This window comes from Anomalospiza imberbis, chromosome 3, assembly GCF_031753505.1.
Source record: "Anomalospiza imberbis isolate Cuckoo-Finch-1a 21T00152 chromosome 3, ASM3175350v1, whole genome shotgun sequence".
Classification (NCBI taxonomy): domain Eukaryota; kingdom Metazoa; phylum Chordata; class Aves; order Passeriformes; family Viduidae; genus Anomalospiza; species Anomalospiza imberbis.
In genome coordinates, this window is record NC_089683.1 from 47,405,554 (window position 1) to 47,431,848 (window position 26,295).

The following is a 26,295-nucleotide window of genomic DNA, read 5'->3' on the forward strand; positions in this document are numbered from 1 at the left end:
CATGCAAAGCCTTCTATTTTCCAGCATGAACAATCCCAATTCTTTCAGCCTTTTCTTGTAGGAGAAGTATTCCATCCCTTTAATCACCTTGATATCTTTTCTCTGGACTTGCTCCAACAGGTCCATGTCCTTCCTGTGCTGGAGGCCCCTGTGCTGATGCAGCCCTGCAGGTGGGGTCTCACCAGGGCAGGGCAGAGGGGCAGAATCCCCTCCCTTGCCCTGCTGGCCACGCTGCTTTGGATGCAGCCCAGGACACATTTGGCTTTCTGGGCTGTGAGTGCACATTGCTGGGTCATGTCCAGCCTCTCACCCACCAGCAGCCCCAAGCCCTTCTCAGCAGGGCTGCTCTCAAGCCCTTCACCCCTCCCCCTGTATTGATACCCAACATAGGGTATTATATATTACACTAGACAAAAAAGGCCTCATCATTTAGTGCTTTGCCTAAGGTAGCTTCAAGCAGTAATAGATTAGATCAAACTTTGCATAGCTTTACTTAAAATAAATTGTGTATCAGCATTATACCTGAAAGCATAGAATTCACTACTAACCTTGTGTGACTCTCTCACTGGCATATCAGTGTTCCTTTAAAGTGAAGGAATAGCAGGCATAGATTTACCAGATGAGAACGGATTTTTTTTTTTCACTTTTTTCCTGTTAGTCATTGAAGTGAGCTGGTTGTGATGTGAGGGAAGGACTAAGTTGAGCTGAGCTGAGATGTAAGGATTCCTGAGAGCACAGTATCTCTCCTTCTTTCATCCTCAATCTCACAGAAATTTGCTATAAAAATAATCCTGTTTTTAATTCCTTAGTAGCCTTATGTTGTTATAATAAATGTATTTATTTAAGCTACTAAAAGTGGCCAAATTAATGTACTGTTTCTTTAAATATTGATCCATCTCATATTATGAAATATTCTTCAGCAAACGATAGTTGACAGCTCAATCAATAGTGTGGATGTCTAAATGTTTTTCTTGCTTTGTTAGTTAAGCATTCTGTCTCCTACCCACTGAGGAGACGTATTGTTAAATGCACAACCAGAGCCAAATCCAGAACTTAGGTACAATAACCAATTGAATACATTTTCACTAATTCACCATTTTTTTGTCTCTATATTTTATATTTCAAAGCAAAATCTATGACTAGCGGAAACCAGTTCGATTTAGTATTGTGAGCTAGGCAATTAAAATAGTTTCATTTTTTAATGAAAAAATTAAGTGTCCTAATTGTTTCATGTGTGGTTGCACACAGATGTCATTGTAATGATGAATGAGTGTTGAAACTATTGGTGAAACTATGAGGTCCCTGGCAGAGCCCCAAGTAGTGAAGGCCAACTTTCCTGTTGGAACAGCTCTTTCCAGCTTCTTTCATTGAATTCTTAAGTAAAAATTGCTCCAGGCTGATAATCCACACAATGCTGACCAACATGGAACTGCTCCAGGGTTGTAAACCTGGAGGAGGTTGCACAAGAATAGGTGGTCATTTTGTTACACTTAACTTGCATCCCCAGCAGGGGGTTCCTCTTAAGGACATTGATGATAACTTGTCTGCTTTTAGAAATGGAGTAGTGTTATTTGTGTATGCTTACATACAGGAAATTTTCCATCCAGTATTTTCATTCTGGAAAGAAACACTTGTCAGGAGTTACTCAATTATTCATTTTATTTACAAGGAAAACAGTTCTACCAAATATTTCCCCTCCCATCTGGACCTTTTCCTATCCAGACAGCAGGCTCTAACTGAACATTTCCCAGTTTTGATAGCTTTTGAATCTATTAAGCCATCTATTAAGCACTGGAATAATTATAATTTATAAGAATGACATGTTGATAATATATATATATATTGCATAGTACCTAATAGTAACTTTTAAGTACCTCCATCACTGGCAACAGTTAAAAGTATTACTGTTACCAATGAAAACTTCTAGACTTGTGCTGGTGCTTCGGAGTAGTATGTATTCCACTGATCAAGAACTGTGGTATTCTGTTATGTAGTGTATCTAATATTTTATTTTATCATGTTATGATTAAATTTTCTTCTCCAGTGGCATTTGAAAGCAGACAAGCTGCAGAAACACCAGGGCTAATGAAATGCATCACGATCAAATGTTCCACATAATCAAATACACATCCTTGTCCATAGACTCCAAGTAGACATGGCTATTCTTGCTTTCCTCACATTCTCCTTTGTGGTTTCACAGAGTGACAGGATGCTAAGACCATTCTGTATCATCCCCCTCACTGTAAAATTTATCCAATATTTTCAGCATAGGAATATTTTTTTCCTTACTGGCTGATCCTCTGTTATGAAATTTACTCCACTTGTGTGTGCAGGGAGAACATCTCCATTTTCCAGCTCCAAAATGTGTACTTTTGTGCCAGAGGCAACAGGAAAATTAGACTTACAGGATTCAACTGACTTAGTTTTGTATTTCCCTGATGCCCAAACAACTGGAAAGCAGCAGGACCAAAACATTTCATAAATTTCTTCCTAGGTGGTAAAGGCACTAAAGAAGGATATTTGGATCTTTGGCCAGTCCTGGCAGGAATATTACAATACAGGAAAATTTTGTGCACACTACACACATTTATGAGGGAAGTTTAAGATTTATCTGGACAACACATTAGTGAGTATGCTTTAGGGAACAGTCCTGATCTGCCAAACAGTTGAACCACTTCATGTAGAAGGCTTTTACATGTTCTAATCTTATTATTGGATCTATTGTTATTGTGTGGTTCAGTGGCCACACAGGTGGTAAATCTCTTCCCTTCACCATCCTTTTTTGTTGCCTTAGGTTATGAACCAGGTAACCCTGATGTCTTTCATTCCTTTCAATGTGAGAATAATAATTTCCACAATAATAAAAGCTAAAAAAAACCTTCCTAGCAAGACAGACAGTTTAGTAGAGGAAGAAGACGACTGTGGAGTTACGTCCAGATGTTCGCCTGTATGTCCTTGTCAGTGATTTCAGTTCCACCTCTAGAGGAAACTAGAGAAAGACAATTTGGTTTCTCATGATAGATGCATGTGGTTAATAGAATGTCCATTGGTATTTCTTTTTGTAATTAGGAGTCAAACAATACTCAATGGCCTCCTTCTGTTTTATGCATTGAATAGATTTTTTTTAGTTATTATCAGCTTTCATGTTCCTCTAGACACACTTATTCTGCTAGGCATTACACAGTCACGAGGAAAAGCATATCCCATCCCAATGAGCTTATAATCAAAGTGGTCAAGGTAAAACCAGAGGTATAGTAACTTTTCCTGTATCACCTGATAAGCAGAAGAATAGAAACAAAAATGACACATAGTCTTCTTGACATTTGGTCTCTCCAAATGTGTGGTTTTCTGAACCACATAATTTTTCTTGGAAATATTTCTCTTTGAAATCAGTTTCCTTTTGATGTAAAAAGAAATATGGTACATTATGTTATTACTTTGTACTTGTTCATTATGTGAGTCAAGTTGATACATCCTTCAGCTGGTCAAGTTGTTTGTTTTTGAGGATCTTTTCACATTAGAAGCAAAACCAAAAAGGTTTTGCCTGACATCAAAGCCATATTTATTCTGTTTGAAAATAGGTGGGAATTTGAACAAAGATTGTGTGAGGAAAGATGAATTCCCAACACTTGAAACATATCTGAGGCACGTAATCTCTTTTTCTGTACACAAATCCTGATCAGTTTGAGACTATGAAACATATTGACTATAGTTCTCATGCATCTTCAATATTTTTGGTGATTTTTGTGGGGTGTCATTGGCAGGTTTTCTTCTGTAAATTGCTTCAAAGCATTGCAGCACATAAGGTTTTACTGCCCAACAGAAGTTTGTTAAGTAAGAATATTAGGAAATTATCCATGATGTTTTCACTCGTCTCTCCTGAGTTCACCATCTGTTGGGCCTGGAAGAGAAGCTAGTCATGTAAACTGTCTTCCTGGTCTACTATGAATGGTGTTCTCCAGGGAATGTGTTGCCTGCGTTCTCTCCACTGACTGTGCAGGGGATAAGATGATGATAGTTTAGATGACAACTTGCAGTTAGCTAAGTCTAGATGGGATTAATTTTTCCACTCAATAGGTTAATATCTTAACAACAATCAGAAAAAAAACCCAAACTCTGCAATTCAGTGATGGTATAGTAATTTATGATAATTATTAATCCTATAATTCTACCCATGATGGCTTTAGATTTTCTGTGGTGTTAAATGAATGCTAAAACTTCAAAATATGACAGATTTTTCTTTAAGTGCCTAAATATGCTTAAAAGTCTTCCATGTGTTTAATCAAGCACTTAAATCTAAGCTTCCTCCAGCAGGTCTGCTGAGTCAGAGCCCCTATTCTCATCTACAAAAGAAGCCTATATGTTCACAGTAGTTTACTGCCCTTTCTTTTCCTCCTTTTATGCTTAATATCTGTGGATATTCTAGTGACCAAAATTACTGATCATAGGTTTTGCAGTAACATTGAATCTTAGGAGATATTAATGGAAAACTAATTTTGGTTTTGCATAAGGCACTTCTGTAGAGGGAAATGTGGATTCTAAAAGCTGTAGTCAAAAGCTGGGGAGCAAAAGTAATATTGTGTGAGCATTGTCTCATCTAAAATATCTAGAGTGGCTCAGATTTTATATATTTGGAAGGATCTGCTACAGTACAATTGAAAGAATGCAAAGCACTTGCACAAAATAGGCAGCAATTTTGAATCATTTATGTGCATGAGAAAATTGTAAACTGCTTATAAAAAATCAAACAGAACATGTCAAATGACATTCATCCAAAGGCTTCAAACCCCACTGTTTCATATTTGAATGGGAAGCGAGGACTGAAAATATTCCTTCTAAATTAAATACTATGTCTCACAGGACAACAATATATTTGAAAGACATCAATGGTTGCAACCAAAGCTAAAGGACGATCTACTTCTCTATATGAGTAAAACAGGTGAAATCTTGGTTCCTAGAGGATGTGGAGCTAAGTAAGTTATGTATGGGTGAGATGCTGGATTCCATGGTATCAGTTTAGAATAGCATATGGAAGATTTTTGAAGAATTTTGTGCAGTGGGAAGTGGCTATACTGCTCTGATGCTGTAGACAGATAATATATTAGTATTGCAGTCCACAGGTGATCAAACTCAAAAACCAAGTCCCTAAAATTTTGTGATTGGTTTAAAGGTCAAGAAACATTACAGACCACTACTGAATATCACAAAATTTGTGATAAAATCTCAGGAGCTGGCAATAGGAAGTGTAAGTTGCACTCAGGTTTTTTTTTTTCCAGTAAAAAAGCCTTTTTACTTTTTTTTTTTTTTTAATTTAAAATTAGTCCATAGGGATGAATATGTTCTTTCATTTGACTTAAGTAAAAAATAAAAAGTAATTTTTCACTGACTATTGCAGTTAAGCAGTGTTTACACTTTTGTAGTGAATTCCCATTGATTATTTCAGATAGGATTTTCTAAACAATTTTTTTTCCTGCTATTATATAATGGAAATGACTGCCTCCATAAGTATTTCATTGCTAAGATTTATTTAGTTTCAGATAAGTCCAAACAACTGCAAGCTTTTATTTTCCATATATCACTTGCCTGAATTAAAAAATTGTTTTGGAAGCCTGGGGAAGGAGAGCAAAACCTGGGCCATGTTTCATCTGAATCCTTCCTTGTTTCTCCTGCATTATTTTCCAGACACAATACTGCTGATGGCAATAACAGGAAACCTTTGTGTCTTTGTCACTTTGTCACTACTGAGCAGTCAGCAGTCAGCAATGGGGACTATGGGGAGAAAATGCAAACACGATTGCGCACTCACATTGATCATTAACGCATTTCCTCCATCAGCAGTTGCATACCTTAGAAACCACTATAGCAAAATAGGAGTTTAGTGGCTTTCATAACTTGAAAATACTGTCAGAATCACACTCAGGAGGCATTAATGTTATTTAATATAGAGTTATCTTTTTGAAACTGAAGAGTTACCTCCTACTACTATAGAAACTGCCAGGTCTGGAAGATGGTGAAGATGAGGTACTTCTGCATCCATAAATGTCTTAGAAAGAATGCAGTGTAAAAACCACATGAACAATTAGCTTTTTTTTTTTTTTTTTAATTATAAGAAAAACTTCTTATCCAGAAATTGTATATATATATTTTTAATGTGTTGCACAGATAAACAGATTTTTTGTTAACTCCCAATGAAGAAAAAGTAAACCTGTTGCTGTCAAAGTTGTGTTAAACTGTCCTTTGATCCACTGAACAAAATGATGAAAAGAAAGAAATAGTTTTGAGAGCACTCTGAAGTGAAAGTAATTTTGGTATCACCAGTGAAATGCAAAGTTCAGAAAAAGTCATCTCAATTCATTTAAAAATGAAAAATGTTACTCCATATTAGGTTTTTATGGAGTTGTAATGACACCTGGTCAATGCTGAAAGAAAGAACCATTTAAGCCCAGAGAAAATGGAAAGATTAAAATAAAATACTAAAAATACACCCTTTTTCTTTCATTAGGTTTAATTCATGACTTTCTTTCCTTTTTCCCCCTTATTCAGCAAGCATCTGGTAAGAGTTTTAGTCAACAAATAACTTCTGGTTGAATACAAATTTTGCCCAGCTCTAGTAAACCTACTTTTGATTTATACAACCTAAGCTACCATTTTGTGACACACACAAAAAAAAGCTACGAATCAATAATAGATCACAAGTGAAGAAAATAATTTGAGCAAATGTCACTGCAATTTGACAGAAATAGGGAGTATGAAAAGAACTCAACAAGAGTTTAGACTTTGCCATACAGGAATTTTGCTTGCAGCTAGCCTAATAGTGAAGTATGATCACTTTCTGCTTGCTGCCTTGTTATAAAGGTATTATTATTTGCTCTTATAAAACACATAAGGATCAATGCTTAAATGTCCAGAGCATAATTTTAAGGTCAAGATCAATCAATCATGACATTTGTCAGTAAAATATGGAGGCTAATATAGTTTGACTATGATCAGTATTTTATTTTCTGTGATATCCTTTTGAAATAAATGGGATAACATCTGAGACAATATGAACTTCAAAGTATTAGAGTATATCCTGTGGAGTACATATGTCCATGCTGCTGATTTCCATGCATCCCTGATTTGCAATAAGACTTCTTTCTTGAAATGGCTGACAATATCAACATTGTCTTCAATAATGGCAAGTTATTTAGATTTATTCTAGGGTTTGTCTACAGTCTTTGATCTAAATATCCTGTTTTGAGATGCTGAAGTCAAAGAAGTGTTAGAGGTTTAACAAGCAACACTCTTTTTAAAAAAACATTTTTAAAAATGAGAACTCTAAAACATTTTAAAATGTAAGGTATTTTAGACTGTAAATAAACATACTAATGAAGTTTTTTTATCAGATCTATTTCTGTACTGAGTATCAAATTTTTAATTCTCAGTGGAATTGGTATTACAAGGCTAACATACCATTCAGTCAATGAAAAAAAATAGACACTGTAAAAATATTTTGTCGTTATAAATCCTATTCTTTGGTGAGTAAAGGCACAACCTTTTTATTACTGCTGCAGTCCTTTGGGCCACTGAATGTGATCAAATGTATGTGATAATCTTCTGTTTCAACTAGTGTTACAGCATTTATTCTTAGTTAATGCATGGCATAGTTAAATGAGTATTCAAAAGTGTGAGTGAATACTGAGGATGTCACACATTAGCAGGAACAGAAAAATAATCCAAAGATTTGTGCCAGAACAGTGTCATTAATTTTCCTGCTATTACATTTTTAGAAATCACGCTTCTAGATTTAGTATAGTATTAATTGGCGGTTGCATTTCCTAAGTCTCTTGTAATTTTCAAGCTTTTGGTTATGTTCTATTGACTGTGTTAAGGAATTATGACTGAACAAGAGAATGAATATTCTTTGTCAGAATTTTTTAGCCATGTTTAATTGTGAAGTGGACCTGAGCTGCAGATCTGCAGATCAAGTTGCAGATCTACATTTCTACTGTAACAGCCATGGATTCTTCCAGTGCTGAGGTCCTGGCATCATTTCCAGACTACTAGGTCTTCAAAAATCATAGACTTTTTTATTTATTGGGAAAGAAAAGAATAGCTAAAATGTCACCTTGTAGTCAGAAGAAGCAATGAAAGCTGAGGAGGGTAATTATTGGAAAGGCTGTGTATAAGACTTTCCCATGTCTATCAGTACATGAGCTGAGGACTGCGTAAGGACTGTGCAGTTTGATAAAACAAGAGTCCTACTTGCTTTGTCAGAAAAGTTTGGTTTTCCACAGAATTTTTGGGAATATTATAGAGAAAACAGAACAAATACATTTTCTTGAAGTGTTTAAAAGGCTTTGTTGCAAGTCAGAAGGAAAAATAAGAAAATATCCCTACAGGGGCTTTTTAACACAGTCCTTTCATTAAGCCAAATAGAATTTATCACTTCCTGTTAACAAACTTGGAGCTCTTATATTCATGAACTATTAAACACTTGAATTTTCTACAAGATCTAAGTACCACTGTTTGCACTAGTTTGTTACAAGTGAGGGAAAAGGTGAAGTCTAGAGTACAATGTCTAGTGAATTCTGGAATTATAAAAACTGGTATTTTATCCTTATTTAATTAATGGAGAGATGCATATTGGTCAGAAAACTGCCTCATGTCCATGTACTCTCTTTTTTGTGTTTCACCTATCAGGTCCTCTTGTTATTTAAATCATAAATGTATAAATGTGGGTGTGTATAATGTCACTCTCAAGAGGACTTAACAAGATCTGCTACGACATATTTTAATATTCCAAATCTAAAAGTGTCAATGTCTGTGTCGCTCTTTGACCCAAATATTCTGAAAGTAAAGGAAAATTTAAAGACTATCTAGCAATGAAGATTAAATTATACAGTATTTATAGCAGTTACATGACAACTAACTATATTTGGCATCTCTAGACGAATCCATTTTTTTTCATATAATACTTTTATATACCTTACAGATAGTTTGAAGGTTGGTTTGGACATACTTCATCAGTATTTCTGAAGATCCAGTAAACACTGGTAAACCAAGAAGTCTTCCAACACTCTTGACATGAAAAGGCTGGGATTTTTACAGAAACTTGGTGTCCAGTGATGTCCACTTGGATGAGTCCAATGCTCAGATTCATAAGACCCTCAGAGGCAGGCCACCAGCTGACAGCCAGAAGAGTCTGGAGGAGTTGGTCACAGAATCACACAATGATTTGGGTTGGAAGGACCTTTATAGAGTATCTCCTTACCCTTCTCCTGCCACAGTCAGGGATATCTACTAGCCCAAGCTGCTTAAAGCAAAGATGGGGCATCCATAGTTTCTGTGGGCAGTTTGTTCCAGTGTCTTACCACCTTGATTGCAAAGAGTTTCTTCCTTATGTCTAAGCTAAATCTAAGCTCTTTTAGTCTAAAATTGTTACCCTTTATCCTATTAATACCTATACTGCCTATACCACTAACAAATGCATTGACCAGTATGAGCCCCAAGGGTCACCCCTTGTTACCTCCATTTAGGCATTGAGACATTGACTATGGCTCTGTGGATGCAGCCATCCAGTCAACTCCAGCCAATTCCTTATCCATAAAACCATCCATCCATCCATCAAATCTGTACCTCTTCACTTTGGCAACAAGGATGTTCTGTGGGACTGGGGAAAAGGCCTGGCAGAAGTTGAAGAGATGGTATCAGTTGCTCTCCCATTTTCCATCAACAGAGTGACTCCATTGTAGAAGATGACCAGATTAGTCAGGCCTTTTGTGAAGCTGTGTTGGCTCTCTCTAATCTCCCTTGTCATCCATATGCCTTGCATAGCTTCCAGGAAGATCTGTTTAATGATCTTGTCGAGCACAGAAGTGAATGTAACAAGCAGGTAGTTCCCTGGGTTCTTAATTAACCCTTTTTAAAAATGGGGGCGATGTTTCCCTTTTTCTGGTCACTGGTGATTTTGCCTAATTGACATGAATTTTCAAATATGATGAAGAGTGGCTTAGCAACTACATTTGCTGGTTCCTTCAAGACCCTTGTCTCATTTATCAGAGAGAAGTACAATTTCTTTTGTCTTCTTTTTCTGAATAATGAACCTGTAGAAGCACTTTTTATAATTTTTCACATCCTTTGACAAGGTTCAGCCATGCCTTAGCTTTTCTGATCCCACCATACACTCCAGAGAAGTATCCCTATATTTCTCCTGGGAAGCATAAGCCTTCTCCCACTGCCTGTGTAGTTCCTTCTTGTGTTTCATTTTGAGCGGGAGGTCCTTACTGAGCTATGCTCATCTCCTGCCTTCCTCCTGTCATCTGTGGTGCATTCCTGCAAGATCTGCAGTGTCTTCTTCCCTGTGTTCCAAATTGACGGCCAACATTTTTTTCATCTTACAGATCTGTGGAGAAGTAGAAGCATATTTCCAAACATTTAAATTCTTGAAGTTAACAATACTGTGGAGTACTCTGTCATGGGGACTCTGTAAAGTCATACAGAAAAGGACAGAATTTGTCCCCTTTTCTTTTAAGTGGAATTGCTTGTGTGGGAGGCTGTTGTCCTGAGGCAACAGGCTTCACTTCATGATACTTTTAATATTTTGTTTAGTATGGAAAATGGATAGCTGAAAAAGAGAAACAAATTTTCTAAGGTTGCCTCAAAGCTAGAATATAACTTGTCTTGTAGTCCCATAACCAAGGCTGGAAACATAAAAACCTGGTATAATCATTCATACTGCATTTATTCAAATATTAATTGAACTATTTATATTTTACTGTCATTTAGTTGCTTAGGAATTATTTTTCCTTGTTAAAAATGTTTGGTTTTCTTTAAGTCTATTATAAATTGTTCTCAGGAATAATAATTCAGTTGAGATTCAGAATATAATGGCAGGTTGGGTGTCGGCTGAATCGTTTACATTGGTCTTGCTGGCATACTGAATGTATGTAATTGATCATCTTTCCACCTCTGGCCATGTTATTCTGAGTCCAATATATACCAATATATATAAAATCAATATATACCAATATACATGGTGACGCTGTACACATACTGAACACATTTTTTCTCACAGTTTACAACAGAACTAAGCTTGACAATACAATGGTTTTTGGGTTTTTTTTTTCAGCTACCAAACCAAAATGAACCATTTTTTAGTTTTTGAAAGTTTTATGATTTTCAGGAAAGAGAAATGCATCTTTACGATTTAAATAACACATTCATTTCCATGTTTATTTGTAATGCTTATCATAAACCTTTAAGAACTTCCCACAAGTAATCAGCAGATTACAATTGCTCCACAATTCACAAGAAAAAAAAATGTGACTTGGATTTTTCCCATCTGCTTTTCTACAGGTGCCCTCTGCTTAATGCAGTTTATCAGTTGATTGTATTTGACCCAGCATCCCTCTGATGCCATTGAGAAAATCACTTCAGTTAGGAGGTGCTCAGAAAAGGAATTTTCAATCATAGAAGTCACTCTATGAAAAACGTTTTATCACTGTAGCATCACATGGAGAAAAAGTGATCTAAATTTTTTTTTTCTAAAAACTCTTTTAAAAGTTCCTATTGAAGAGCTACATTTTCTGTACAACAGATTAGATGAAGCTTTAGAAAAATCTGAGGGTTATGATATTTACCCATCTGTCAAGATAACTGGAAAAGCTGTTAAGCTCCTGTGTGGAATAGACAGCTGAAACAGTAAGAGTCACTGCCCAAAGCATATTTTTTCTGATAAATTGGTTAAGATTCAGGTATATAGTGTGAGTTATCAGTCATCTGAATGTGCAGCTGGGGAAGTGAGTGTCAGATGACAGGAGTGTTTCTGTGCAGAGTAATGAAATCAGTAAAGAAGCACAGAGAAACAAAGGAACATTTCTGTGCATCCAAATGAAAACTAAAAATTCACACTTAGGTAGCATATTTGTGTTATAAGGCATAGTACTACAAATAAATAAAACACTGCTGGCCTTAAGGCTCTACAGTGTATAGAAATTGAGATTTTATATATGATATTTATATCCAGGATGTAATAAAATAATGCAAGAAAAATATCTGACTCAGTGATTAATTTCTTCCCTAACAGAAAAAAAAAAAAACCCACAAAAATCCTGCATACTAACTACCACTATGTGCTGTAGCCTGTATTTACCTTCCCCCTGTGTTCAGAAGTTTTTAAGAAAAAATGTAAAGATTCTTCCCTAAGAAGAGGAGGAAGACTTGATTAAGAACAAAGGGAAGGCAGGTGCTTTGTGTCTTCAATATCAAAAGTGAATAGTACCAAGTTTTACTCCCTTATCAGTGATTAGCAGGCACAAAACAGAATGGAAGATCAGGTAGGCTGAAACTGCTTTGAGCCCACGTACATATTTCATATTTGGTACAAAAGAAAAACAGTTGTTTTGTGTAGCCTGTCTGATTATGAACTCAGCCATATGGGAAAAGCTATCATTACTTTGTCCAAAACTAGATTTTTGCTCCAAAATCTTAATTAAAGGAATGTTGAACTTTTTTTTTTTTTTTTTTTTTTTTTTTTTTGGTCTGAAGGAATTATGGTTTCTGCAGCTGAGCTCTTTGGGCTCAAAGGGAAGCCCAGAGGTGAAGATCAGCCTCAGATTGTCTGCTTATGCACTTTTAATACTTAAAACTGGAAAAACTAAACAAAAGCATTTATGCATTGGCCTGCACAGTACAACCAATACCTTTGAATTGTGTTAGGTTAAAGATCAGCATACTTGGCAGGAAGGGAGAAGAAACCCAAGAGGATTCTATTATTCTTACAGTCCCATCTAATCCAAAATATTTTCACTGGGTGAATTCAATTACTCTGAAATATTTGAAGTCAATTATTCTGAAATACTTGTTTCTTCCTCAGCAGCAGAATTATTCTATTCAACACCTCATCTGAATGACTAGTGAGACAGAAATAAAACAATATAAAATGTATTTTCTGAAAAAACCCCAGAAATTTGAATTAGTCAGTGGCAACTAACGTTTCATAGGGATCTCCAACAGGTTTACAACCTGACCTAGTGGTAGCTTTTGTCCTAGCATTGATCAAAATTTTCATGCAGGGCATCAGAGAAAGATTATGTTATATGAATCTTCCTTTCACCACTGTTTTTATGGGTCAGTCAGGAGGTTAAAGATGCTCTGTTCACTGTTAGTTGCCTTGGGAGAGTTCTTGGCCTGTGCATGTTTAAACAACCCCTTATGATCCAGACTGTATTTCTCATGCTTATCACTTCTTGAACAGCTCTTGAGAGAGAAGGTGACAAAAACTAGCGGTGGAATTCACTCGCATATGTTCATTCATACAAGATTGCTTCCTGTACAGAATCTTTAGGGTAATAGCCATAATAATCATCCACTCTGTAATGTCACTGCAATAAGGTTAAACATTTAAAATTATTGCTGTAATATCCCATAGTATTTTGCAAACACGATAAAGTTAAGAAAGGCGTGTACTTTGAAAATATATGCACCAACTGAGAGCCATCAGTAATTACCACATAATAGAATCCTGATCTCAGGTCACTCAACATAAATTCAGACTTGCTTTGCTGATTTCAATAACACTTATTCATAACACTTATGTAAACAGAATCAGTGGTTGATCTTTCATATTTGCAGTTTCTGCTAGGAGATGTTTTAAGTGCATTTGTTACATAGCTGCCAGGAGTATAGAAAATTTTCCCAGTACTATGTAAAAGAGAATTAAATTAAATATATAAAATTTCTTTAATATTTTGCAATATTAATTATTTTGACATATAATATATAAAATATATGTAAATTTTTTACTACATATATATTTACTGCACTCTTTCAGTTGCAGCATCACTTTATTAAACATCTGCATAAATATGAAACACAGAATAATAGCTGAACATCATAACAGTGGTTCATCTTTACTGAAGGACTGACCTTTGCAATGGGATGGTTGTCTGAAGGGTCTGCATTCAGATTGGCCTTCTTCCCTTGATAGTCTCATTGATTTGAATACGAACAAGGTAATCAAACCAACACAACCTTCTGAATCAACTTTCCATTTAGATATTTTTGTACTGTCATAGCTAAAGGCAATATTGTGTCTTTAGAAACCCTGCTAGTCTCTTTCAGTAGAAGGGATGGTTGAAGACTAGAATTGAAGCCCATGTTAAAGAAAAACATGGCTCATTCCAGATGTTCAAACACTGGGGGTATCTGTTAGGTTGAACAGTCATGGAAAAATGGAAAGGAAAAGAAAATCTCTAATGTATATGGAATCTAAATTTTTATAAGGACTTTATAAATAAGGTCAGCACCTTGCTTGGCCCTCAGATTTTTCTATGAAATCAGTGGAGTTCTTGGAAAATATGTTTCTGTTAGCTAGCAATGTCAAACTGCTGTTAATTATTAACCTCTCTTGGTTAAATATATCTGTATTGAGGAGAAAGAAGATACTATGAAGTGCTATAAAAAAGTCTAGGTACATAGTCCAGTGTTTCTGTTCATTGCTCATAGTGGCTTTTTTAAAGTAATCTAACTGGTTTGGGTCTATGTTGACAGATTGATTCCTGGGTAGGAAGGACTGATTTTCTTACTTTTGCTGCTTTAAGCATCTAAAATGTTTGATGATTTATTTAAATTTACTTTCAGTTGTTTGGGTTTTTTTTAAATTGTTCTCAATATGGAAAAGAAATAGTGAATGTATTTTTTATTCCTTTGTGTTTGGCGTGTATAGGATATGCAAAGTATCATAGAATCACAGATGGTTTGTGTTGGACCTTAAAGATAATCTAGTTCCACCCATCTTGCCATGGGCAGGCTTGCCACCTACTAAATCAAGTTTCTCAGAGTTCTATCCAACCTGGCCTTGAACACTCCCAGGCAGGGATGAGGCATTAAATGCTGGAACAGATAAGTTCTTTGTGCAATACAACTAAGCATACAGAGACAAAACAGGTAATGTAAATAACTTCTCAAGAGATCTGGGAAAATTTCTAGCCAGATATGATGGAATTGAAAGAACTATGACAACCTTTATACACTGTGCAGCATCAGGATCACAAATTAAAGCTTGTGAGTCCACATTATGCTTCAGTAGAGACCACCCTTGAGATGAGATCCTGGATCTGAGATTTACTGCAAACATTTGAGTGTCTCCAAAGGAGCAGAGACCTCCCTATGACACTGAAGCTACATTCTCACATTGTTTTGAGTACCCTAAAATAAGTGAATAAATATTAAAATAAAAGAACCTGCAGCTTCAGGTTGACACAAAAAATATATTCTATTAAAGTTTTATTGGGCAAAGAAAGGAAAAGTGGTAGGGAGAGACCAGTTTGGTAAGAGATAGGCTGTGGGAAGGATTTAAGAAATGAAACCCAGGCAGGTGATCCATAGATCTTCCATTTGAGGTTACCATGCCTTTTGTTGATGCTCTTTCCTGGCATACATGCAGAGCCTCTAATGCTCAGCACCTATCCATACCCATGCTATACCATGATTCTGGGTGACCTGAACAGATGCCAGCTGTCCCTACCATCTGATAAGAAACAAAACCCACTGAAAGGGCACTGCAGCCCCATGGTCCCTCAGTGAAAACCCTGGTGATCATAAATGTTGCTGCCTGCCCCCATGGCATCAGCTATGTGACCAAAAGCTGGACCCATGGAGCAGAACTGTGTGTACATCTGCCCCAGGAGCTGGAGGGGATGCTACCATTGGGAAGACAGTTGGAGGAGGACTCAGGCTTCTATGTTACAGTGTAAAAGGTGTTATAAGAGAAGTGTGCCCAGTATCTTCTCAAAGAATAGCCCTTCCTCAGTTATCTTCCTGCTCCAGCATCTTAAGAAGGCCATGGGACAGCTCTGAGTTCACACCCACAATGTGCCCATTTTTTTCCTGGGGATTAGTTACAAATTTCTCCATTCTCTGAGAGGCTTCTTGTGAAAACTCTACACTGAGTGAGTGTCTCCATTAAGGCCTTTTTTCTGTTTTTTAGGATCTTTTATCTAGAGATGGACACTTTCAGGCATTTTAACAGTGATGCCACAAAAGCTGGAAGTACATGTTGCACTTGTTTGTGTCACACCTTTAGTGTGTGAGTTAGCAAACTAACTGTACTGAGGTCAGGCCTGTTTAGTGAAAAGAAGGTGCAGTCCTATGAAATATCACTAGATACCATGGATGTATCTAAAATCTTTTAATAGCTCTGTGTCATTTTTCACATTTCTAAGGGCTATCTTTGCCATGGTTTCTATGTAATTCGCAGCAGCAGAATTCAACAATGAGTGGAAAATGCATGTGACGGATGAAAATTTCCCTCTGGAAAGAAAAGTCCCTTAGGAAGCAGTGCAGCCATTTGAAACGATGTGTACACACAGATGAGGAAATGTGCTGCCAGTCATTGAGGATTGTGCTCTCTGGGACCAAGTACCTCTTTCTGGGTTGCTAATTTCTACTGAGTGACTGGCAAATAGTCCAAGCTGCCTACCAAAGAAAACCCATTCTCAGTTTCAAATGCATTTCAAGTCCAACCTTATATTAGCTTCACACCGAGCTTGGCTTCAGGAAGAGTTGAGGTGTAAAAAACAATTTCAGAGTATGGTTGCATTGGTGGAAACTGAGAGTGGTATAGCGTACTCCATTTTGATTCTTTTTTTTTTTTTTTTTTTTTACTCTGGATACTAGCATGTGTTTTGATAGCTTCTCTTTCAAGGTAAGAATGTTTTATTTCAATTTTTTCTGGACTGTGGCATTATGAAGCAAGAGCACTTAGGTGTTTGGCTGACATTTTTCCTTAGACTTTCCAAAAGAACAGTCATCATTGTTACATCCTTGTCTGTCTCACCCCCACCCACCCCTTTTACTGCCTCCTACTGCTGTCACCATTTTCTATGGACAATCATGCCTAAGGAAGGAAAAGCCAGGAAAAAAAAAAGAGAATGCTTAAGTACTTTATCTGGAAAAGCAGGAAGGGTGATACATGGTATATAGACTTCTAGACTGTCTCTTTACTTGCTTTGTTTTCTGCATGTAGTATGAAGTGATGCATGGCAGCTGCAAGAGAGATCAGTCTCAATGTTTGGGCTTCATCTGAACTCAGAACTCAAAGTAAAGGTCAGGAGCCATGACCCTAAATAGATTAAACTAAATAGAAAAGTATATAGAAACCCTGCTGTATGAACTGTTAACCTGAGGGGGGAAATCACTTTGCATTCATCTCTAGACAGAGGTTAAACTGAGTTTGGAGACATGGTGCTTAAGCTCCACTTAAAATTAGTTGATATGTCTGCAACTCTGATTAAATGAGAAACAATAATATATTCATCTCAGATGTTCTTATTAGGCTTTTTTAATTAACCTATCCCTAAAACACAGCAGATTTCACCTTTTGTTATTTTTATTTCCTTTTAACCAACTCAGTAAGTTATTTCTCACTGGGAAGATTTCTTTGCAAATAAAATATTAAAATGAGATTACACAAACCATTAGCCTTCACCAAGATTTGCAATTGTTTTTAGGTGGAGAATAAATCTCATAGCTGCAAGGCCTGATAGTTTTTGTTTTCTTAAAGATTAAAAGAAAAAAACCTACACTTTTTTTAGAAGTAAAAACCCAGAAGTTTAATTAGCAACAAAAAGACAACAACAGAAAGAGAAAGACATTGATAGACTGACAGAAAATACTGTTGTGTTACAGAAAAAGTTCTGTTTCAGACTTATCCTAGTAGTACTTCCTACAAAGCAAAGCACTCCTTTAGGAGTTGCTCTGCTGGGAGCCTAACACTATTAATGAATTAGTGAATGCTGATTCTGATTTAAGACAGCTGGCTTTTAATAAATTACTCCCCATACACAGCGCAGCCTGTCTTTTTCATGCTGCTTTGCAGCTGATTACATTATCTTAAATGGGAGTGAGAAGCAAATTCAATGTCTCTGTTCTAGGTACAAAACTTTCTGAATGAATTGTTTTATTGTTGTATCAGTAGGCTTTATGAATGAGTAATCATGGTAAACATAGTTTCAAAGTTAATAACTATATGTACCTTCTATGAATGCATCCTGAATGTTTCATTAATATATTAAGAAGCAAGAAAGTGTTTTATAGAGCATGAAGAGGATTATTTGTTTGTTTCACAAATTACATTAATTCACTTAAGTACATTTTAGGCTGTGAAAGTATGAAAGTAATGTGAAATGATGTGATAATCCTGGTGCATGGGACTTATTAAATGCATTTTTTGAGTTCAGAATTCCTTGTAACATACAGTTATTCTACTGAGTTTGTATTTGTGTATAAGAATAGCAATGTTTAAAGAAAATATCTTTGCTTTCTAAATGTCCATGTGTTTGTACTGTTACCCTCACATTATCATACAAATAACCTGAGTTTTTCATCAACAAAAGCAACATCTATCTTACACTACAAAATGGAGAGTCATTCAAAGATGGAGATACCTATGATTTTGCTGTTTTTATGAAGAAACACTAGCAGATAGAAAAAGAAATTGTATCTGTGTCTAGATCTTCCCAAGTTTTCTTATTATAAGGCAAGATTTCTGCTGAAAGAGGTGTGCTGTGAGCACCTATTTTTTTAAAGGAACATATACGTATGTCCAAGATTTGGCAGACAATTTTTTCAGGTTTTGTGTGAGGTTGCATGGTATTCAAAACCAGAGATATAAGTATTAATATGAGGCAATATCAATTCAAATATCCAAGAGCTGTAGTGTGAGACACATATTTTGGGTGTAAGACTGGATCTCTGTGTATGAAGGATAGGGAAACACTTTAGCATTTAACTACGTTTCTCACATCTAGTTTTGAGCCCTAACAGACAAGCAATATAGTCCAAAGAAATAAAAATTATATTTCATAGCTACAAAGAATGAAGTAAGATGAGAAACAAAACATTTTCTTAGACCAAGTAGTGGAGCTGGGAAAAGAACACATTTTTTTTTAACAAGTCCTCCCTGCTTAACAATGTGACACGTGAATGTAATTCTAGCTGAACCCAGATACCTTAATTTTCAAACCAAAATGTTGCACATATGTTCAGATTTTACATCTTTTCATTACTATGTGTATATATTTTTTACCATTTGTTTTCCTGGCTAAAATATGGATGTTTGATTTAGATAATCTGGGGTTTGAATCTTCCTTATATTTTACCATACTTATCAGAAGACAAGAGAAGTATGTAAAAGTTACCTCTTTTCCCATTAATGTTACTTTGCAAATGAAATTCAGAAGGCAATTTCCCCCATTATTAGAAGTGCCTTGGCTTCAAGGTTAAAATTCCTGCCTGTTTTGAATTTGGAAGGCTTCCCATGGTAATCATATTCTATATCAGAGTGTGGTCTGTATGCTCAACATTGCCTTATTTAGATCTATCAGGCAGCACTGACTAGCTGCAACCAGTTTAACTTTCAGCAGGAGAAGAGTAACAGGAGCCCAGTGCTAGTCTTGAATAAACCAGCGGGAACTCAGCAAGAAGCTCTTCCCAGATAAGCAAAAGCACTGTCCTATGGAGAACTTGTCTCTGCTGAAAGACTGGAGATACATTGTTTTAATGAATGAACTCGCCTCAAGCTGTTAAAATCATTTGAGGGAACAGATCTGGGTTTATGAATATCCTAAATCTCTTGGATTAAAAAAAAAAAAGTGGAAAGTTTGATTTGTATTAGAATTATTTTTTTTTCCATTATCCCTATCACATGCATGCACTCTGCAGGAGTGGCTTTGTGTGTGTCCATGGGTATTCTCTTAGGAAGACAAGACACTTTCAGGATAGGATTTTATTTTTTTTTTCTGTATACTGCTTAGCTGCTGATATAAAACTAGTTTATAATTTTAAAAAGGAAAAAAAAATGCTTCGTTTGCCTGGAAACAGGAGCATTCAAATCTGTGCTCTTTTGCATCAGCTGTAAAGAAAATTTCTCTTTCTTCCCTCAGATCTAGATAATTCTTGTGTGAGCATTTTTACCTTTCATGTAGACTCTCTTTCCATTGTCTATTTACTCTGCAAGTCCTCATATACCTTTTACTTCCATGCCCACTTTCCCTCAGTGCAAAGTTCAAGACTGAGGACAGCAGAGTGTTCAGGAGGATGATGCTGCTTCCTGGCACACAGCTGTAGTGGATAACAGCTTGGCTAACCACCTAGTCAATATTTTGGATAGCAGGTAATCATTTGATATTACTTGTACAAAGCCTCTGCCTAGACTAGTTCTTCCTGACTGCACTTCTTGTTAACTTAATTATTTTATATTTAATCACATTTTAGTGAAATTGGATTCCTAAGTTAAGAAGGATTGATTTTTGCTTTACACCTGCTGATGGAAAACATGTTACTTTTGGGAGGTGGACATAGAGGACGAAGGACTAGACTTGTAATCAGGCTCCCAGCACACTCAAGGCAGCAGTATTGTACCCTATCATGATATTCTTTGTCTGACTACTGCTGCCTGCCTTTAACACATTAGATAGATATTGGCTAGACAGAAGATGATTTAAGTTTTGTCTGTTTGATAGCTGTTCTTCAAAAAAATTACCTATCCTGAAATAGTTTGGTACAAATAATGCAGCTGAAAAGGTACAAATTTAGTATCAAAAAGCTATGGATTTCACAGGATGTGGCAATCTGATGGATCACTTTACTAGCTCAGTCGTAGCATGACATAATATTCTGCTTCTTAAAGTTAAGGGTGAGAAATAAGAAAGGAAAAAAATGTCCGTTTTTCTTGCCTGTTGACATGGACTTCAATATGTGAATAGATTCACTTGTAATTTTATAGCTGTGTCTCTGACCAATTTTCTCACCATTTCTTCCCTTTTCTCAGGAGAAAAATATGGGACGGGATTGCTGGCTGGTCTTCAAAACATCTAGAAAAAAATTAATATGATTTGAGTCTTTGTAATTAAAATCCAAGATGTCCCATGCAAAAATACCACGTTTAAAGTGGTTCAGAGCTAGGACAGAATCTCAGATGAGGCTTCTGCCTTATGGAGGTAAGCCTGAGGCTGATTCGATGCTCACTTCTCACACTTTTACAGCAAACCCGCTTTGCACAGGCTGCCTAACCCTAAATTGCAGTTACAGGAGAAGAGGCTCAGACTGCAGTGCTGGGTGTGATGCCTCTTCCTGTGTGGCTACTCAGCCACACACCTCAGTCTGGCATGGTGCCTACATGCTGGCATTGGCTTTTGCCTGCTGTTTTCACCTATAGCTCTTTTGCTCCTCCGTGATACCTGAGATGTTGGCAAATCAGGGAGTGTAACTTCACTGATGGGAAGAAAGCAGGAGAAGTTTCTCTCTCTCCTACTCTTTTCTACGTGCCAGGAAAAAAAAAAGTGTGAATGTGGTTTCAGGCCTGTGGAGGTCTGAGCTGTTCCTTTTTTTTGAAATTATTCTGTTTTGCAATGCCATTGAGACAAATAAAGTTGAAATTGTTTTTAAAACCATTCATGAGGAGAGGAGAGGAGAGGAGAGGAGAGGAGAGGAGAGAGCATCCCAATTCCAGGCCCATGGACCATTTCTAACAAAATGAAATTATGAGATCACATTATCTCTTTTTACTTATTTATTCATATATATAGATAGCTACAAATATCTGTATTATTTAGCAATATTGTTATAGTATAAATTATATAAAAATATGTTTATATCACATTGTCTTTTCATGTCCATATTTTTGGACATTTTAAGCCAAATTACAAATAACAGAAGACTTCTCAATGACAACTTCCTACAAATTCCATAGAAATAGGTGGCTGAATTCAAGACAGAGACTTAAATAAGTTCCTGACTGATGGAAAAGCCAGACAGAAATCAGACTTGCATTGTTTAAAGCAACTAGATGGCTCCCTAGCCAGTACACATATGACACATATATTACATACTGCTTTATATTGCTTGGTGGGGCTAAGAGGGGAAAGGAGCTTTGTGGACTTGGGTGAGAGGTAATGACATGAACATGTTTTATTAATTCTACTGTTAATAAAACAACTTATAATTTATACTAAAACAGTGATTCTATAAAATAATATCTATTTTATTTCTATTGCATATCAACCCCTTGTCATGAGCTTGTCATATACACAGAAGTGCCCTCACTGCCCAAAGCTCTTCAGCAGCAATGAAGTGAGGTATGTCCAGAGCAGCCATGTTTCATTCACTAAAAGGAAGAAAAAACTCACCAAATCCAACCAGACCCGTGATGATCTAGGGGAACTTGTGGCAATCAGTTGGATGCCCTTAACAGGGGAGAAGAAGTAATGTACCACTAAACCCCTTATTATTATATCTCAAGTTGTGGCCACTTACTCCATCAGTATTTCAGGTGCTTTCAAAACCTTCTCCAGAGTCTCCCTCCCTCTGACTATGCGGGGTACTTTGGCTCCTAAGCATGGCAGCTCTCAATCTCCACTTTAAATATGAAATATATTTAAAGTAGTGTGAATAATGTAAAGTTATAAAGTGATATAAATTCTCCAGTCAAATTCTCCAATTGTCCTATCTTTCTAAGATCAGTGAAAGAAAACATTTGGCAGTGGGAATCAGAGTCACATGTGTATATTTAATGGCTAGAAGTAAGCATTAGCATCTGACAGCGTTCCTGTGTCTGAGGATTATTGAATAAATGGTTATAAGTAAAGCCTTGCTATACTTAAGCATTACCACTGTAACATATCCATGATAGCTGAACCATTATAGGGACTTTTGCCTTCAGTTCTGAAGAATGTCTTTCCTGTTCAAGAATAATGCATGATACTAGGAACACCAAAGGAAGATTACTTTGCTATATCCTTTTGCTATTTCTCTTGTACAGATAAGCCAGATTTCATCTATCAGGGTTGTCAGTTCACCATCTTTTTATGAGAGCTACATTCACTATAAAAAGGAAAATAAAATAAAACTGTTGGCAAAAAAAAAGGCTGTTGTCAAGGAAAACCTAGACACATATTATAGGGTGGAAATGAACTTCAGTGTGTGGTAGGGATACATGGATATTAGCCCACTTACACCATGGAAAAAATGAAAGTATCTGATCATGCCCTAAGCAAGAGATACAAAAACCAGATGGCTCTTAAAACTGAGTGGAAATCCACAGCATGTGTAGAAAGGGAACTAGTGAAGTGTGGAAACAAGAGTCATTGCAAAGCTTAATTAGCTCTTTTATATTTGATCCAGGATAAAACATTCTGGGGATCCTGTGCTGAGGGATCTGTCTTGTGAAGAGGAATCTCTCCTTAGTTTTACCGTAAAGATCTTTAGGTACAAATCACTGGAAACAGAAATGTGAACTCAGTTAAAAAGTTGTACTGAATCAGGTAAAATAGTAAGAGTCATTCAAAAAGGAAAAACTCCTCCAGTCCAGCTACAGACAACACATTTTGAAAACAATTAGAAATTAAACTAACTGATACATAAAAATACAGGCTGTGACAACAGACAAATGAAAATTTATCAAACCCCATATCCACATGTTGTCCTGAACCTATAAGAAGTGATCAGGAAACACTGGTTGGTAAATGTCAAACACATGTCTGTAACTGCTTGCACTGAAGTGAGCAATAGATGACGCTGGGATGAGGACACTGAAAGGACAACTAAAATATGTTGGTTGAATAGATAATTCCTTAAATAAACAGAAAATATAACAGAATAACTGAAAATTTTCCAGATTATCATATTTAGAATACTTCTTAGCTATCCTCAAAATTAATAATTTACAGCTGAATTTAACTTAATACTCTTTCCTAGTAGCTCTGTCTCAACTCACCAAGCAGATAGCCGTCATACTTTTAAAATGGTACTATTCCCAATGGTAATATTACCCTTCTTCTGGATGGTGCCACCAGAATTGACAGGATAGGCACTATAATAGTCCTTTAGCTTCCAGTCACCTTCCTTGTTCTACCATCTGGCTTAATCTGTCTGGCTTTGCATTCTAGAAATAGCTGATAAATTTGTAAGTTTGACTTATAAGTTTAGTAAAGAAAAAGATATTCTGAATCACAGAATAATTATTAGAAAAAAAACCCCTAGCCCCCCCCGCCAATCAGTGCCTGATGTTTGCATTCCACTGTTGATAACTGGTTTCTAAGAGATTTCCAAGAACCTTACAAAATGATAAATTTCAAATACTTATATATAGAATTCAGCATCATAATAATAGAATAAGCATTGTCAGTCACTCAGCAAAGAATTTAAATAGTACACTTAAATTATTTAAATTCTGGCATTGTTCCTTTACTTAAATATTTTGCTATACTATTCTTAACAGTGACTCCAGTTACACAGTCTTTGGTTTATTTCAAGTTTGTCAGCCAAATAAGTCAGGACAGCTGCATCCACACTGTGATTTTGGAGCAGAGAGCTGGATCTAGCTTGGTACGTTGCACCTTCTTTGTATTCCAGCCTGCCAGGTCCCCTTCTGCATTAGCCAACCCATCTGAATCATGATGACCTGTGATCTGTTGCTGGATTAGATACCAATAATCTTCTAGGCTACTCCTCTGAGAATATAGCTGCTGACACCAGAGAATTATTAATATTTAATAAGGCATGTATTAAATAAACTCCGAGTGTTAACCTTTACATTGTTCTGCCTTTCTCACAAAAAAAAAAAAAAAAAATTGGTTTGTTTGCTGAAGATCTGTTCCTGAGCTGCAGGAGCTACAGGAAAAATATCTGAGAAATTATTTCTTCTCCCTTCCCTCTACAAGCCCCACTCTAGGATCAAAAGTCACCCCACTTAGTAAACCACGTAACTGGTTCTTGAGGTTCATACTTAGCTGACAAGTCGATGTAGGCTTTCACTCCTGCTCTGAGTGATGTTGTCCTCTCCTATTCCTATGACTTGGAAGTTTCTAGGTTTACCAGTGTCTGGGATACTCCTGGGATACTCACCTAATGTTTCCTTGCATCAGTGGGAGCAGAAAGAGCAGAAGAGAGTGTCTTAGTTCTTGAGTTTAATCTGTCTTGAGCTTTTGAAACACATTTTGATAATTTCTAAATTCAGATATAACTGCTAACTTATATCCAGCTGGCTGCCAACCAGCATTCCTAAATCCCTTTCTGCCAAGTAGCTCACAAGCCACTCTTCCCCCAGCCTGTAGCTCTGCACGGAGTCGTTGTGATCCCTTTGTTTTAATAGGGTGCACACCAGAGCTGTCCTTTCCAACAAGAACAACCAACAATCTTTGTGCTTGCTTCCCCAAAGCCGCAGTAGGCATTGCCCAGTGTGTAGAGCTGCAAAGAAGAGGGATTAATGCCTGACATGGTAGCAAAAAAAAGGAATGGGTATAGGGATGTTTGGGGCTGAAGAGATACAGTGCCAAGGCACTGGATGGTTTGGGAGGACAGCATTTTGCAGGACACAGTGTTCCCCTGCACTGTGTGTTTATCTTCTAAAACTTTATTTTTTTTTTAAATTTAATATTCCTACGATGATAGGAACAGGAAAAATAAGAAAGAGCAAATGATAAAGTGCCATAAAGACACAGGTTAAACATTCAAGAACACTATTCAAAAAAAGTTGAAGAAAACGCTATGTTTTCCATTTCCATTTGTTCTCTGTGTCACATGACTGTTCTAAAAATAATGAGTTAATGATTATAACTTGCAACTAAATAATCTAATTAGTAATTAATGCCATGTTTGCAAATTGCTTTAGAAATACATCATGAGTTCTAAATGTTATCTTCATCTACAACAATATTTCAGTGTTATTCATTTATTCTCAGAGAAGTGAAAAATTCCATATACCAACAGTTTTCTAGGCATTTGTGCATAACTAAAAAATAACTTAATTTGAGCTCTTACTTTTCTCTGTGTGTTATGAGCAGAACTAACTCTCCAGTCAAAGAAACCTCTATCCTTTTATGAAAAGACAGTCAATTTTCAAAGCTCTGTCAGAGATGTGAAGAGTTTAACTGAGAAGATGAAAATCTTGAGTACATATAAGGTGAATTTTTTATATATATATACTGTTATGTATCATATAAAAACATATGCAATAAAGGGAGGGATGCTTCTAAAATTCTGACATGTAAATCTGAGGCTTGTCACCTTTGCATTTTGTCTGATCTTAGTTATTGGTGTTAAAATGAATGCTGATGAAATAATTACTCCTCAGGCTATAATTCTATGCATAGTTAGAAAATCTTAAATTGCATATAGAAATACCTAATTATTTTATTATTAATAAATATGTTAATATATTATTAATAATAAAATAAAAAATAATGGGTGTGACTAATTAATGAACTAAGAAAAAACTTGACATATGGTAAATGCCACATCATGTCAGAAATTTGT